This window comes from Saccopteryx bilineata, chromosome 6, assembly GCF_036850765.1.
Source record: "Saccopteryx bilineata isolate mSacBil1 chromosome 6, mSacBil1_pri_phased_curated, whole genome shotgun sequence".
Classification (NCBI taxonomy): domain Eukaryota; kingdom Metazoa; phylum Chordata; class Mammalia; order Chiroptera; family Emballonuridae; genus Saccopteryx; species Saccopteryx bilineata.
In genome coordinates this window covers 57,973,815-57,985,893 of record NC_089495.1, presented here as the reverse complement: position 1 = coordinate 57,985,893, position 12,079 = coordinate 57,973,815, and the positions used below count along the sequence as shown (strand labels likewise).

At 35.6% G+C, this 12,079-nt stretch overlaps 1 protein-coding gene and 1 pseudogene across 1 annotated transcript in view; one reads left to right on the top strand and one right to left on the bottom strand.

Moving 5' to 3' along the window:
- GPC5 (glypican 5) overlaps positions 1-12,079 on the top strand; it is a 1,883,811-nt gene that overhangs the window by 982,215 nt on the left and 889,517 nt on the right. The window lies entirely within an intron of this gene.
- On the bottom strand, positions 7,731-8,834 carry LOC136307973 (L-lactate dehydrogenase A chain pseudogene; annotated as a pseudogene).

Genomic DNA, 12,079 nt, shown 5'->3' with positions numbered 1-12,079 from the left:
CTTTGTGGCAACAGTTATGAAAGTCACCAGAGTATACAAAGATGGATAGAACCAGAGGGTCAACTATAAGTTACACAAAATGAATCACTAAAAGTAAAAATTGCTAAAATTAAGTAAATAACAAATGATTTGAAATTAATTTCAATTTTATTTTTAAATTTTTTATTAATTTATTGTGTTTACATAGATTCAAGTCTCCCACTGAATGTAATTCCCTCACCCCCACCCCCGTGTCTTTTTACACCCCTTTTGCCTCCTCCTTTTAACTCCCTCCCCCCTTCCCTCTAGGATTTGCTGTCCTGTTATCTATATCTCTGTGTTATGTATATATAGTTTCACTAATCCCTTTACCTTCTCTGATCCCATCTCCTCATCCCCCTTCCCTCTGACAGCTGTCTCTCTGGTCCCTGTGACCCTGCCTTTGCCTCTATTCCATTCCTCAGTTCACTTTGTTTATTAGATTCCACATATATGTGAGATCATATGATATTTTTCTTTCTCTGCTTGGCTTATTTTGCTTAGCATAATAATCTCCAGGTCCATTCATGCTATCACAAAAAGTAAGATTTCCTTCTTTTTCACCACTGTGTAGTATTCCATTGTGCATATGTACCACAGTTTTTTAATGTACTCATCCACTGATGGACACTTGGGCTGCTTAAATGAAATAGAAAGAGTAATAAAAAGGAGACAGTTAAATTTTACTTTGTAATAAGTAAAACAAAGCAATCAACTTTACAATAGTTTAAGTTGATGATATTAAAATTGTTGACTCATATGTCTTAAAAATTCCTTTTTACCTCTTAAAGCTACTATTTGAGTTTTGATTAATACTGAGGTCAATACATTACTAATTTTCTTTAGGTACTCTTAAATGAAATTTATCTTGGTGATAAATATTCATGTAAACCATTAGTATTGCTTTAGTGATCTTCCATTTATTGTTTGGTAGCTTTTTAAGATTTAAGCATCATTATAATTTTTTAAATATAATTTTACATTTGTTATGCTAAAATTGTCATATTTAGCATATTTGGGAAATATTGGGGGGAAATTTTATGCAAAATAATAATCAGTTTTTTGGTGTTTTTGTTTGTTTTTTTTGTATTTTTCTGAAGCTGGAAATGGGGAGGCAGTCAGACAGACTCCCGCATGTGCCTGACTGGGATCCACCCAGCATGCCCACCAGGGGGCGATGCTCTGCCTATCCGGGGCGTCACTCTGTTGCAAGGAGCCATCCCCAGTGCCTGGGCCATCTTTTGCTCCAATGGAGCCTCGGCTGCGGGAGGGGAAGAAAGAGCCAGAGAGGAAGGAGAGGGGGAGGGGTGGAGAAGCAGACGGGCGTCTTTCCTGTGTGCCCTGGCCGGGAATGAACCAGGAACTTCCGCACGCCAGGCCGACGCTCCACCACTGAGCCAGCCGGCCAGGGCCAATAATAATCAGTTTAATACATATATTATGCTCAAAGAAGAAAATTTAAATTGCTTCTTAGTAAAAGAAACAGCTTATAAATGTAATGTAACAAATTCTACAAATTACTTGAGCCCCACATGTGTTTCAAAGTCACTTTTATTTTAATATACATTTTCCAATATTACGAACACTCATTACAGAAATATTTCACATTGTCTTAAATAGGTTTTCAGCAGATTGTGCTGTTTTAAATTCTATTATTTTATCCAAATACATTTTTATTTATATATTTCTTTTTTGTAGAGTTTTTATATTTAAAAAAGTATATTTATTTAGAGTAATATTTTGTTTTAGTTTCTCTTAATTAATATTTTATTTTGTTCTGTAAACTTGAGCTTGTATTCTTTATTCCATTTTCCCATTCGTACAGTATTCAAAGATGCTTTTCTTATTTACACAAAATCAAAGCTTTTTAGCCAAGATATTTGAATGTAATCAAAGCCAAGGCTCAGACATTTCCTGAAGATGACATTTTTCTGAGTTGGGAATCAGAGCCATTTATTATTGCCTGATGCAATTTGAGAACAGAGCTTGTTACAACCCTGTATGCATTAATAGCAGAAAGGAGAAAGGAGATAAAATGGAGGCAAGAAATATACATTCACAGAGCGAGAAGAAACACAGAGGGACTCACATAAATAGAGTTTTAAAAATTAATTAGTTACCATATTTTGGTATGAATATTCTCTTTCATTTGGTTCATAACAGTTCTTATTGCTTTCAGTTTTTTTCTGTTTATAGTAGTTCTCCTAAATATTTTTCTTTTTTTTGTCAATCAACATGTACAATTGTTATTCACAGACATGTCCCACATTCTATTTATATCATTTGATTCTCACAACTCTATATGTTAAGTAAAGACATCTTATTGATGTGAAAAAAGATATCACTGAGAGATAAAGCGACTGTACCAAGGTCACAAGGCTTGTATTCTGGAGTTTCAGGGCAAGACCATAGAAATTTAGATTTTTTTTTTAATCTCCACATATTTATACCACACCACCACCTCTGATACTCTTGAGTTCTGTCACTATATGTCCAATGAACAGTCACCTTCTTTATAAAAACAACATGTTCTTATCTATTAGCATTTTGTATCTATGACATAGCTTTGAAGCACCTGCTATATATAGTTTTTCTTTACTTTCTTTTCTTTTCTATCAGCAGCCCAAGAATTTGATTATGTTAACAGTCCATCCCAGGGTCTTACTGTAACTATTTCCACCATTTTATTATATAAACCCAACTTCTGGTAACATGATCAAACTGTTTTGCTAAGAATCATCAGAGCAGTGCCTATGTTGAAACCACGGGGGATGCCAGCTAAATGTATATTCAGGAACCTTAACACCTTCATAATGAATATCTTGCAGTTGGCCTTGAAAATATGCCATTTAAACAAATTTTCAATAAACTACTTCATTAAAGACATTAAAATCTATACATTATGCATGTCTTTTTGATAAACTTTCCAACTTGTTTGTTCAGCTGCCACCTGCCATTTGGAAATCTAGTTGCAACACTTACTCAATATGTCCTAAACTGAACTCATCAAATTCCTCCCAAGCTGTTTATGGTAGGCAGAATAATGCTTCCCACTCCCAAAATGTCTACATATTAATCTGTAGAACCTGTGAATAGATTAGGTTACATGGCAAAGGGAAATTAAAGTTGAAGGTGGAATCTGAATTGTTAATCAGTTAACCTTAAAATAAGATTAAATTTATTATCCCGGTGGGCCCAGTGTAATCACAAACCTGTTTAAAGATTGAAGAAGAGGAACATCACAGGGAGCTGTGACTATGTGAGAATGGTTAGAGACATTCAAAGTTGCTGACTATGAATTTATTGTGTGCCAGAGAATGTGTTTGACCCTAGACTCTGGTAAAGGCAAGGAAACAAATTGTTTCCTAGAATCTCCAGAAAGGAAGCCATCCCTGCAGACATCTTGGTTTTAGCCCAGTGTGACCCATGTTAGATCTCTGACCTATAGAAATGTAAGGTAATATTAATGTTGTTTTAAATTTTAAGCTACCAGGTTGGTGGCACACTGTGGAAACTAGGAAACTAACACTGAGTTTGATGCCTGTATATTGAATGCTACTGTAGAAATTATCTAAAAGTGTGGGAGATGTTTTGGAATTAGATGGTGGGCAGAGGCTAGAAAAACACTGAGAAGCACACCAGAATAAGCCTACACTGCTGAATAGACTGTTAGTGGAAATATGGAAGTAACAATTATCCTGGTGAGGACTCAGAAGGAAGTGAGGAGCATGACAGCGGAAAACTATTATCACTTTAGAGAATATACCAAAATTGTCTTGAACAGACTGTCAGTAGGAGTATAAACATTAAAAGATCTGTTGGCAAGGGCTCAGAAGGAAATAAGGAACATATTTTTGAAAACTGGAGGAAAAAGGATCCTTGTAATATAGTAGCAGAAAGCTTAGCAGAATTGTTACATATAGTTATATGGAGTGGAGAATTTATAAATTAAATATTTAGCTAAAATTTCCTAGCAAAGTGTTGGTCAACCTGGTGTCCTGCTGCTTCTAATAAAATGCATGAGAGAAATGAATGGAGAGAATCAATAACAAAAAAAGGAACCAGGCTTGATAATTTGGGAAAATCTCATTTTATTTATATTGTGAAAGATATCCAAATCAACAGATTTACTGTCAAGAAAATGTAGTCTAAATAAGGTAAGGTTGTGGCTGAACCATTTGTCTTAATACCTCAGGATGTTCAAAAGGTTAGAGCATTCTCTCACATAAAAAGCTATTTGAAGCCATTACATGTCATGAATTTCCTCTACCATGTCAGCTGAAGTTGCAGATAGAACTGAAATTATCTAGGGAATGTTTATGGACAAACCTTTTGTCTACAGGAATGAACTCCAACGGTGTACAGGGAATACCCACAAAACCCTCAAGAGAACCAACAGAGACACTGCCTACTTGGGTGGAAAGGAAGAGAAAGAGTACAAAACAAAATAAATCTGTCAGAATTCCAAAATTCTACACAGAGGACACACGCTTGTTAAACTTCTCAGCTGTAAATACATGCAATGTTTTATGAAAAAGAATGATAATCTAGAAAGCAGAGTCCTGAGCCAAGAGGGTTTAGCTTCAGAGTCCCCAGAGTGAGGAGACAAACAACAGAGAGAATTATTTGCCTGTCAGGATTGTGAAATTGCTTGACAGTTGTGACTCCTTTTTCTTTTCCTTATATTTTCACCTCTTTTGAACCAGAATATCTATTGTATACACTATTATCTCATACCTGTCATAATGTATTTCAGGAGTAATTTGTGACTTTTTGAACTGATGAAGTTTTGTACTTTGAGTCGATACTATATTGTGATTAGATCTTTGGGTACATTGGAATGGATTCAAGTTATTTTCTATGTGAGGTAGATGGGATCGTAGGAGGTCTGAGAGCAGATTGAGGAAAGTATGTGGAGCTCCCCACCCCCAAGATATATTTGTAATAATCCCTGGAAGCTGTGGTTCTGTCAAATTCCATGTCAAAGGAGAATTAAATCTGCACATGAAGTTAAGGTTCCTAAACGTTTGCCCTTAATGTAGTAAGATGATTCTGGATTATCCAGGTGGTTCAATTGTAATCAGTCACAAGGGCTCTTAAAAGTGAAAGAGAGAAAGATGTGATTCTTCTCTAGAGTCTTCCAAAAGGAATGCAGTCCTGTTTACCCCTTGATCTTAGCTCAGTGAGACAGTTGTTGGACTTTGAACCGTTAGAAATGTAATATAATAATATATTGACATTTGGCCACTAAGTGATCATTTCTTTACAGTATTGATAGGAAACTACTTTATTCTTGCCTCTTTATTTATCTCAGTTTTCCATATCCTCATTCATCTATCTCTTACCTAAAATTCTGAAGCTCATTCTTGTTTAGCCTCTCTTTGCTGACCCTGAAGCCTGAGTGTTGTTATTGGACCTTTTAATTGTTTTATGAAATATGTCCTCTTTTCTCCATATCTACCATCACTTCCCTAGATAAGTTTCATTATTTTTAAGCAGGATGTCTCAATATACTTAAAACTGCCTTCATCTAACTACTTAGAATCTGTTTTGATGCCCTTTAATGATTTCCCATCATCTGTCCTAGAGAATAATGTCCATATCCTTCTAATCACATGGGAAGCTTTTCATGCCTGACTCCTGCTAACCACTCCAACATCACCTACCTTGTAGTAAATGATAAGGCAGTACTGATTCCTCATGGTGCCCCTGACATTCTTTGCTCTTTTGTCTTTCTGTCATTGTTCTTGCTTTTCTCTTTTCTGCAGTGTTATTATTTCCTTTCTATACCTTTGAAATATGTGTGCACTCCAAATGTCCTATCTTCTGCAAGAACCTGTCCCTTAATTGCCAGCTAGGATTCTGTGTCACTGCTTTTTTCTCTTCTTTCCCTGAGTATCTCTGTATCTGGATATTTAACAAAATAAAATGTGATCATCTATTTATAGGTCAGTAAAAGTCAGAGTGTCTGGTGCATAGAAGGTGATCAATTACTGATTAGTTAATTTGACTGAATTAAATTGCTCCACCATTGCTGTGGAACCTAAAGTGAACTCACTGCCCTCCTAGTAAGTCATGTCCTTGTAAAATCCCTATCCCTTGAGGTTGGGTAGAACTTATGACTTGCTTCTAGCTAATATGTCAAAGTAAAGGATTTTTCAGGCATACTTAAGATGCCAATTCACTTAGTCAAAAAGGAGATTAACCTGAATGGGCCTGACTTAAGGTGAAATCTTTGACACAGGGACAGGGAGAGTGATCCTGTCTGAGATCTTATCCCTCATGCAGTCCTTTAAAAAGCAAGCAACCATGTAGTGACCTACTTATGGAGAGAACCATGTGCTAGGGAACTGTGGCAGCCTCTGGGACATGAGGGTCGACTCCAGCCACTAGTCAACAAAAAGTTAGGTCCTTCAGTCAAGGTCTTTAAGGAAACCATCAGCCCAATACAAGGAATGAGCTTGAAAGTAGATTCATCCCAATCCTCCAGATGAATATGTAGTCAGGTTAACACTTTCTCCCCTTGAGAGACCAGGAGCAAAGGACACATATAATTTGTGCTAGAATCCTTGACCCCTGGCAGTTAAGATAATAAATGTGTGTTATTTTAAGCTTCTAAGTGTGGTCATTTGTTAAGCAGCAATAAAACACTAATACACTCATACAAACTCATACCTACAGGCAGTCACTTTACTGTTTTACATTTATTATTATTGTATGATAATATAATATTATTATATATTGTATAATATTGTATATTATGTATTGTATAATAATATAAATAATGCTTGTCCACCATTATTTTAATCATTTGATCACCCTATCATTTTGTCATGCATTATGCATGTCATTAATATTTTTAAAATGTTTGGATCCAGAGGTCAATAACAGAAATTCTCAGCACTCAAAGAATTTAAAATCTGGTGGGACACCTCAAAGCATATAGGAAAATGCAACTATTTCTCCTATGTGAGATGGTGAGATACATATTTTTTGAGTTCCATATCCCCAGCCAGTTCATATCTACAAACTGTTTCTGGGTTGTCCTTTGAAGTTGCATCTCTGCCATTGGGCTCTCTACAATCACTGTCATATACAATCAAATTTCAAACATGACCCACATTTGACACATGATTTACCTTCTTATTGTTTTTTTCTGTATCTTTCTGTTCAGTTTTTTGTTTGTTTGTTTTCACTGTTCAAGGTTTATTTGGTATTTTAGTTGGTATGACACTTGGATTGTTGGCTGCATTATTTATATGTAGACTTTTTGCTTTACATTATATGGCAATATACACTAATCTGATACAGAATACACAAAATAAGATCCTTTAGAACAGTTATGCACAAGACATGTAGTATTGGCTTTAAACATTGGATCCCAGGATGTGATTGATTAGAGAAAAAAAGGTTGGACCAGAAAAAAAGAGTTGGGTAAAGGAACCACAATTATATAACACTCAGTGAACACATGTCTAGTATAAAGGGCAACTGTAGTGTGTGCAACATTGGCAAGTGGTGCATTGTGAGGAGGTATAACTGTTATTTCACACTAACTGGTTTAGGACTATACCAGATAAGTACCATCCTGCATCAGGATACAGACGCAGGGTTTTATGAACCATACTATTTCTATCTTTAGGAAACTGATGTTTTTAGTCACAGATCAGACAAAAAGGACAATATGCACAACTGCCAACTAAAATCCTGTTGTTGCCTAGACAGTGAAGTGGTACATTAGAAGACTTTAAAACTGCACCTCTTTCTGGATCCCCCAAAGGGTATCTGCACTCTTCTTCAAACAAGCCTCTTCCTTAGGTGTCAGAGTCACCTTCACAACATCAGAGATGCCATTCTGTCCCAGAATGCAAGAAACACTAGGAAGATGTCTTCTTTTATTCCATAAAGACCCTTAATCATGGTGGAAATTGGATGCACCTGCCTAAGATTTTTAATGTACTTTCTGCTAAATCTGCTACAGACAGTCCAATGGCCCAGGGTGTGTAGCCTTTCAGTTTGATTATTTTATAAGCACTTTCAACTACCTGTTTGTGAACCTGTTTCCACTGTTCCTTATCTGCATCAGTGCCTTACTAAGGGTAAAGATTCTTTAGAGAGACACCAGCAACATTTACTCCACTCCATACAGGCACACTAGAGTCTCTGTGCTCTACAACGACCCATCTATGACAGCTTAGTGGGTGAACTCCCAGCCTTTCCCCCATTAGGTAATGGAACCGGGTTGAATCCAGATTGCAACTACTTCCAATAACGCGGTTTTTGGAAAAGCCACTTATCTTCCAAGCCATATAGGTCAAGATATCCACTGGATTGGAAACAATAAAGTTTTCAGTTGGGACTGTATTTTACAACATTAGGAATGATGCATTTAAAGATTGTTCAAGTTATGATGGACCAAATTAAGATGGCTTTTTCCCTCTTGTTGATGTGCCCCAGCTCTAACAATAACCAGCTTGGAGTTTGCAGTCACATTATAGTCTGTGCCAGAGACAATTTTTGGTGTTCTAAGGAAAAGGCTGCCATGTTGGAGATCCATCATCTCTCCCTTTAATTTGTCTTCCATGACATCAACAAGAGCAAGTTCTTGTGCCAAGTCCTTTATTAAGATACTGATGGCACAGGCCATGCCAACATCACCAACCCCAACAACTGTAACCTTATTCTGGGAGGCTTGTTCTTCCTTAAGAAGATTCACAATCAGCTGATCCTTGAGAGTTGCCATATTAGATTTATAACCAAGAGGACTCAGGAGAGCTGGTGTCGTTGGCGCGCAGCGTTGGATCCTGACTTGGCGGCAGTGGCTCCGGGCTGTGTTCGGTTTTTATAACTATATTTTATGTTTAAGAAACAGAAGATCTTCCTCTATATTCCTTTGTCAGGACAAGTTATGTAAGATGATAGACTGCTCTGCATATTGTTTCCACGTGTGATTTTGTGTCTCTCTTCTCTGTTTCTAAGTTTCTTTTCTTTCTCTTCCAGAAAATTTCAAAAGGTAATATAGATTTAAAAATGTAAGATATGCTTAAGCATTTTCTGTCTTTTCATGTGCCTAAAATTAATTGTTAGGTTCCTTTTTGGAGAAACTATAATGTGTAATAGAAAATTTTGTAAAAATTCAGATAATTACATGGGAAGTTATAAGATTGCATGTAAAGGAGATACTTGGATTACAGAACTCCAGTAGCAAATATTTGGAAAATTAATATTGCAGCATTATGAGTTATATGAGAGTAGATATAGATTCCATTTACTGAAAATGGGGGATGGGGGAGGATTGTGAACTTCCTCAAATCTAACCTGAAAGACTATATAAATTTTTTTTGATAAATTAAATAAATGTGTTGATTTTGACTATAGAGTAATTACAAGATTAACTAGCTGAGACCTCAGGAAGTGATGACAATAGGGCTTAGATTCTATTGTATTAATCCTCTCAGACTGCCATAATATTATAACACAGACTGAGCAGTTCAAACAACAAAGATTTATTTTCTTGTAGTTCTGGAGACTGGGAAGTTCAAGATCAAGGTGCCAGCAGATCTGGTTTCTGCTTGCAGATTACTGTCTTCTTACTATATTCTGTCATGGCAGAATGAGAGAGAACTCTGATGTTACTTCCTCTTCTAAGTAGGGTATTGATCCTCTATTCTTATGACCTCATTGAACCTGAATCACCATTCTTATAGGCCCTATGTCCAATATAGTCACATAAGGATGTTAGGGTTTCAGCTTCAACATAGGACTATGTGAAGGGTGGGACACAATTCATTTGATAGCACCCATTTTCAAAAATTATAGTTCCTCAAAAATAATACATAGGATTAAGAAAAAATAAAGTTACCCAAAAGCCACACCTTTAGCATAACATGCAGACAAAGAATGCCTAAAACTCAAAATAACTCTAAGTATAAAAGAATATAGAACATCAAATCCCAGCCAAAGATGTTTTACTCTCCTGTATCAATCTAATCTAATGTGGGATTCTGTGACAAGCAAAAGCAGATGGATAGTAACTATAGGAAATAGAGAAGAAAGAAACTAACAATAGGCTCTAAGGTATATCTAAAAACAACACCAGAAAGACTAAGTCATTCACAAGTCTGAATATAAAACAAAACAGAACAAAACAAAACAGTGTTTAGATAGAGCTGCACATTGAATGCCTGAAGGGACTCAGAAACTGGAGCCATCTGAGGAACAGTCTTCAAAACATGTGGGTTCTGAAGAGGTGAGAGGAGGCAGAAAGGTAAGATATGCTTTTTAGCTATTAGTTGGTTAAAGAAAATAAAGAAGAAGAAAATATAAGGTTGTGAAAAATAAAAGAACACCAAAGAATTAAGGGGACACACTACCCAGATTAATTTAAACTAAATCGTATTATAAAACATAATATGATACTAGGAAACTAAACATATTTTAAAAAGTTTAAGTGCAAAGGGAAACACTAGGATGATAATAAATCATGCTTTAAAATATGTATATGTATGTGTGTATATATATATATATATATATATATATGGTAAAGAGCGTTGAAGATAGATTACATAGGAAAATAAAAATAGTGAGCATATATCAGAACATAATAAAATATTAATGCCTGACCTGTGGTGGCACAGTGGATAAAGCGTCGACCTGGAATGCTGAGGTTGCCGGTTCAAAACCTTGGGCTTGCCTGGTCAAGGCACATATGGGAGTTGATGCTTCCTGCTCCTCCCTACCTTCTCTCTCTCTCTCTCTCTCTCTCTCTCTCTCTCTCCCCCTTCCCTAAAATGAATAAATAATATCTTTAAAAAAATAAAATAAAAAAATAAAATATTGGGACAGCTGAGACCAAATATAGCAGTTATAGACATAACTATGAATGCACTTGTCTCCCCTATGAAACAAAAAAGATTTTCCCTTTAAATGCAAGACACACCTATATTCTTTGTACGAAAGACAAACCTATAACAAAGAGATTCAGAAAAAGGGGAAAAGAATAAACAAAAATATGTGTGGCAAATGGAAAAATGTAAAAACCATAAGGAAGCAGAGGTAGGAATCTTGTTATCAGACAATGTGGAATTCAATGGCAAAAGCATTAAACATGATAAGGAAGGGTATTTTTTAATGGTAAAGGCCATAATTCACAATGAAAGCATAACATGTATGAGAATTAATGTTCCATGTAATAAAGCAGTCACTTTATGAAGCAAAAACTATCAGTAAATACTATGGGGTATATGTAGAATCACAATAGTAGTAGAAGACATTAGCATAACACATAGTACAAGACACATCAAGTGGACAAAATGTAAGTAAGGACAGAAGACCTAAACAACAAATCAATAAGGTAAATATTATAGATAGATATTGGACTTTATTCTCTGATAATAAAAAATGCATCTACTTCTAAGAACTGTGTAAGCTTCGCCATACTAAATCACCACAAATGGGTGGCTTACAAAACAGAAATCTATTTTCTCACAGTTCAGGAGGCCATAAATCTGAAATTAAGGTGTTGGGAGGGTTGGTTCCTTCTGTAGACAAAATATTAAGGTGATCTGTTGATAAGTTAACATTTTATCAGTGTTGATTTTCTTACTTGAATCTTTCCAGACATAGTACTATTTTTGCAGAATACCCATAAGATTAAAATTATTTCAAAATAAAACATTTTTTGAAAAAGCCAACAAGTTAACCACAGACCAAAATGCTAATCATCTAAACTGAGTCACATTTATTAATTTTACCAAAAAATGTCTGTATTGCACACTGCTTATGACATTTCATTAATCCATGTGATATGTGATGTAAATTCCCTGTTGTTTGTCTGGTTGCATAACGTTGGCTGGCAGTCATATCAGGTTTAATTCAATGGTGCTTTTTTCTCAGAATTCCACAGAAATAAAACTGTACTTATTGAATGGTTGCCAGTGTAGACCAGTTATTTTCAATTGTATTGTAGATCCTAAAGATGGAACTGGCCTTTTGTGCATATATTTTAAGCCAGATAATTTTCTAAAGCTTTACATTCTCTTTTTCTTTACACTTTCATCTA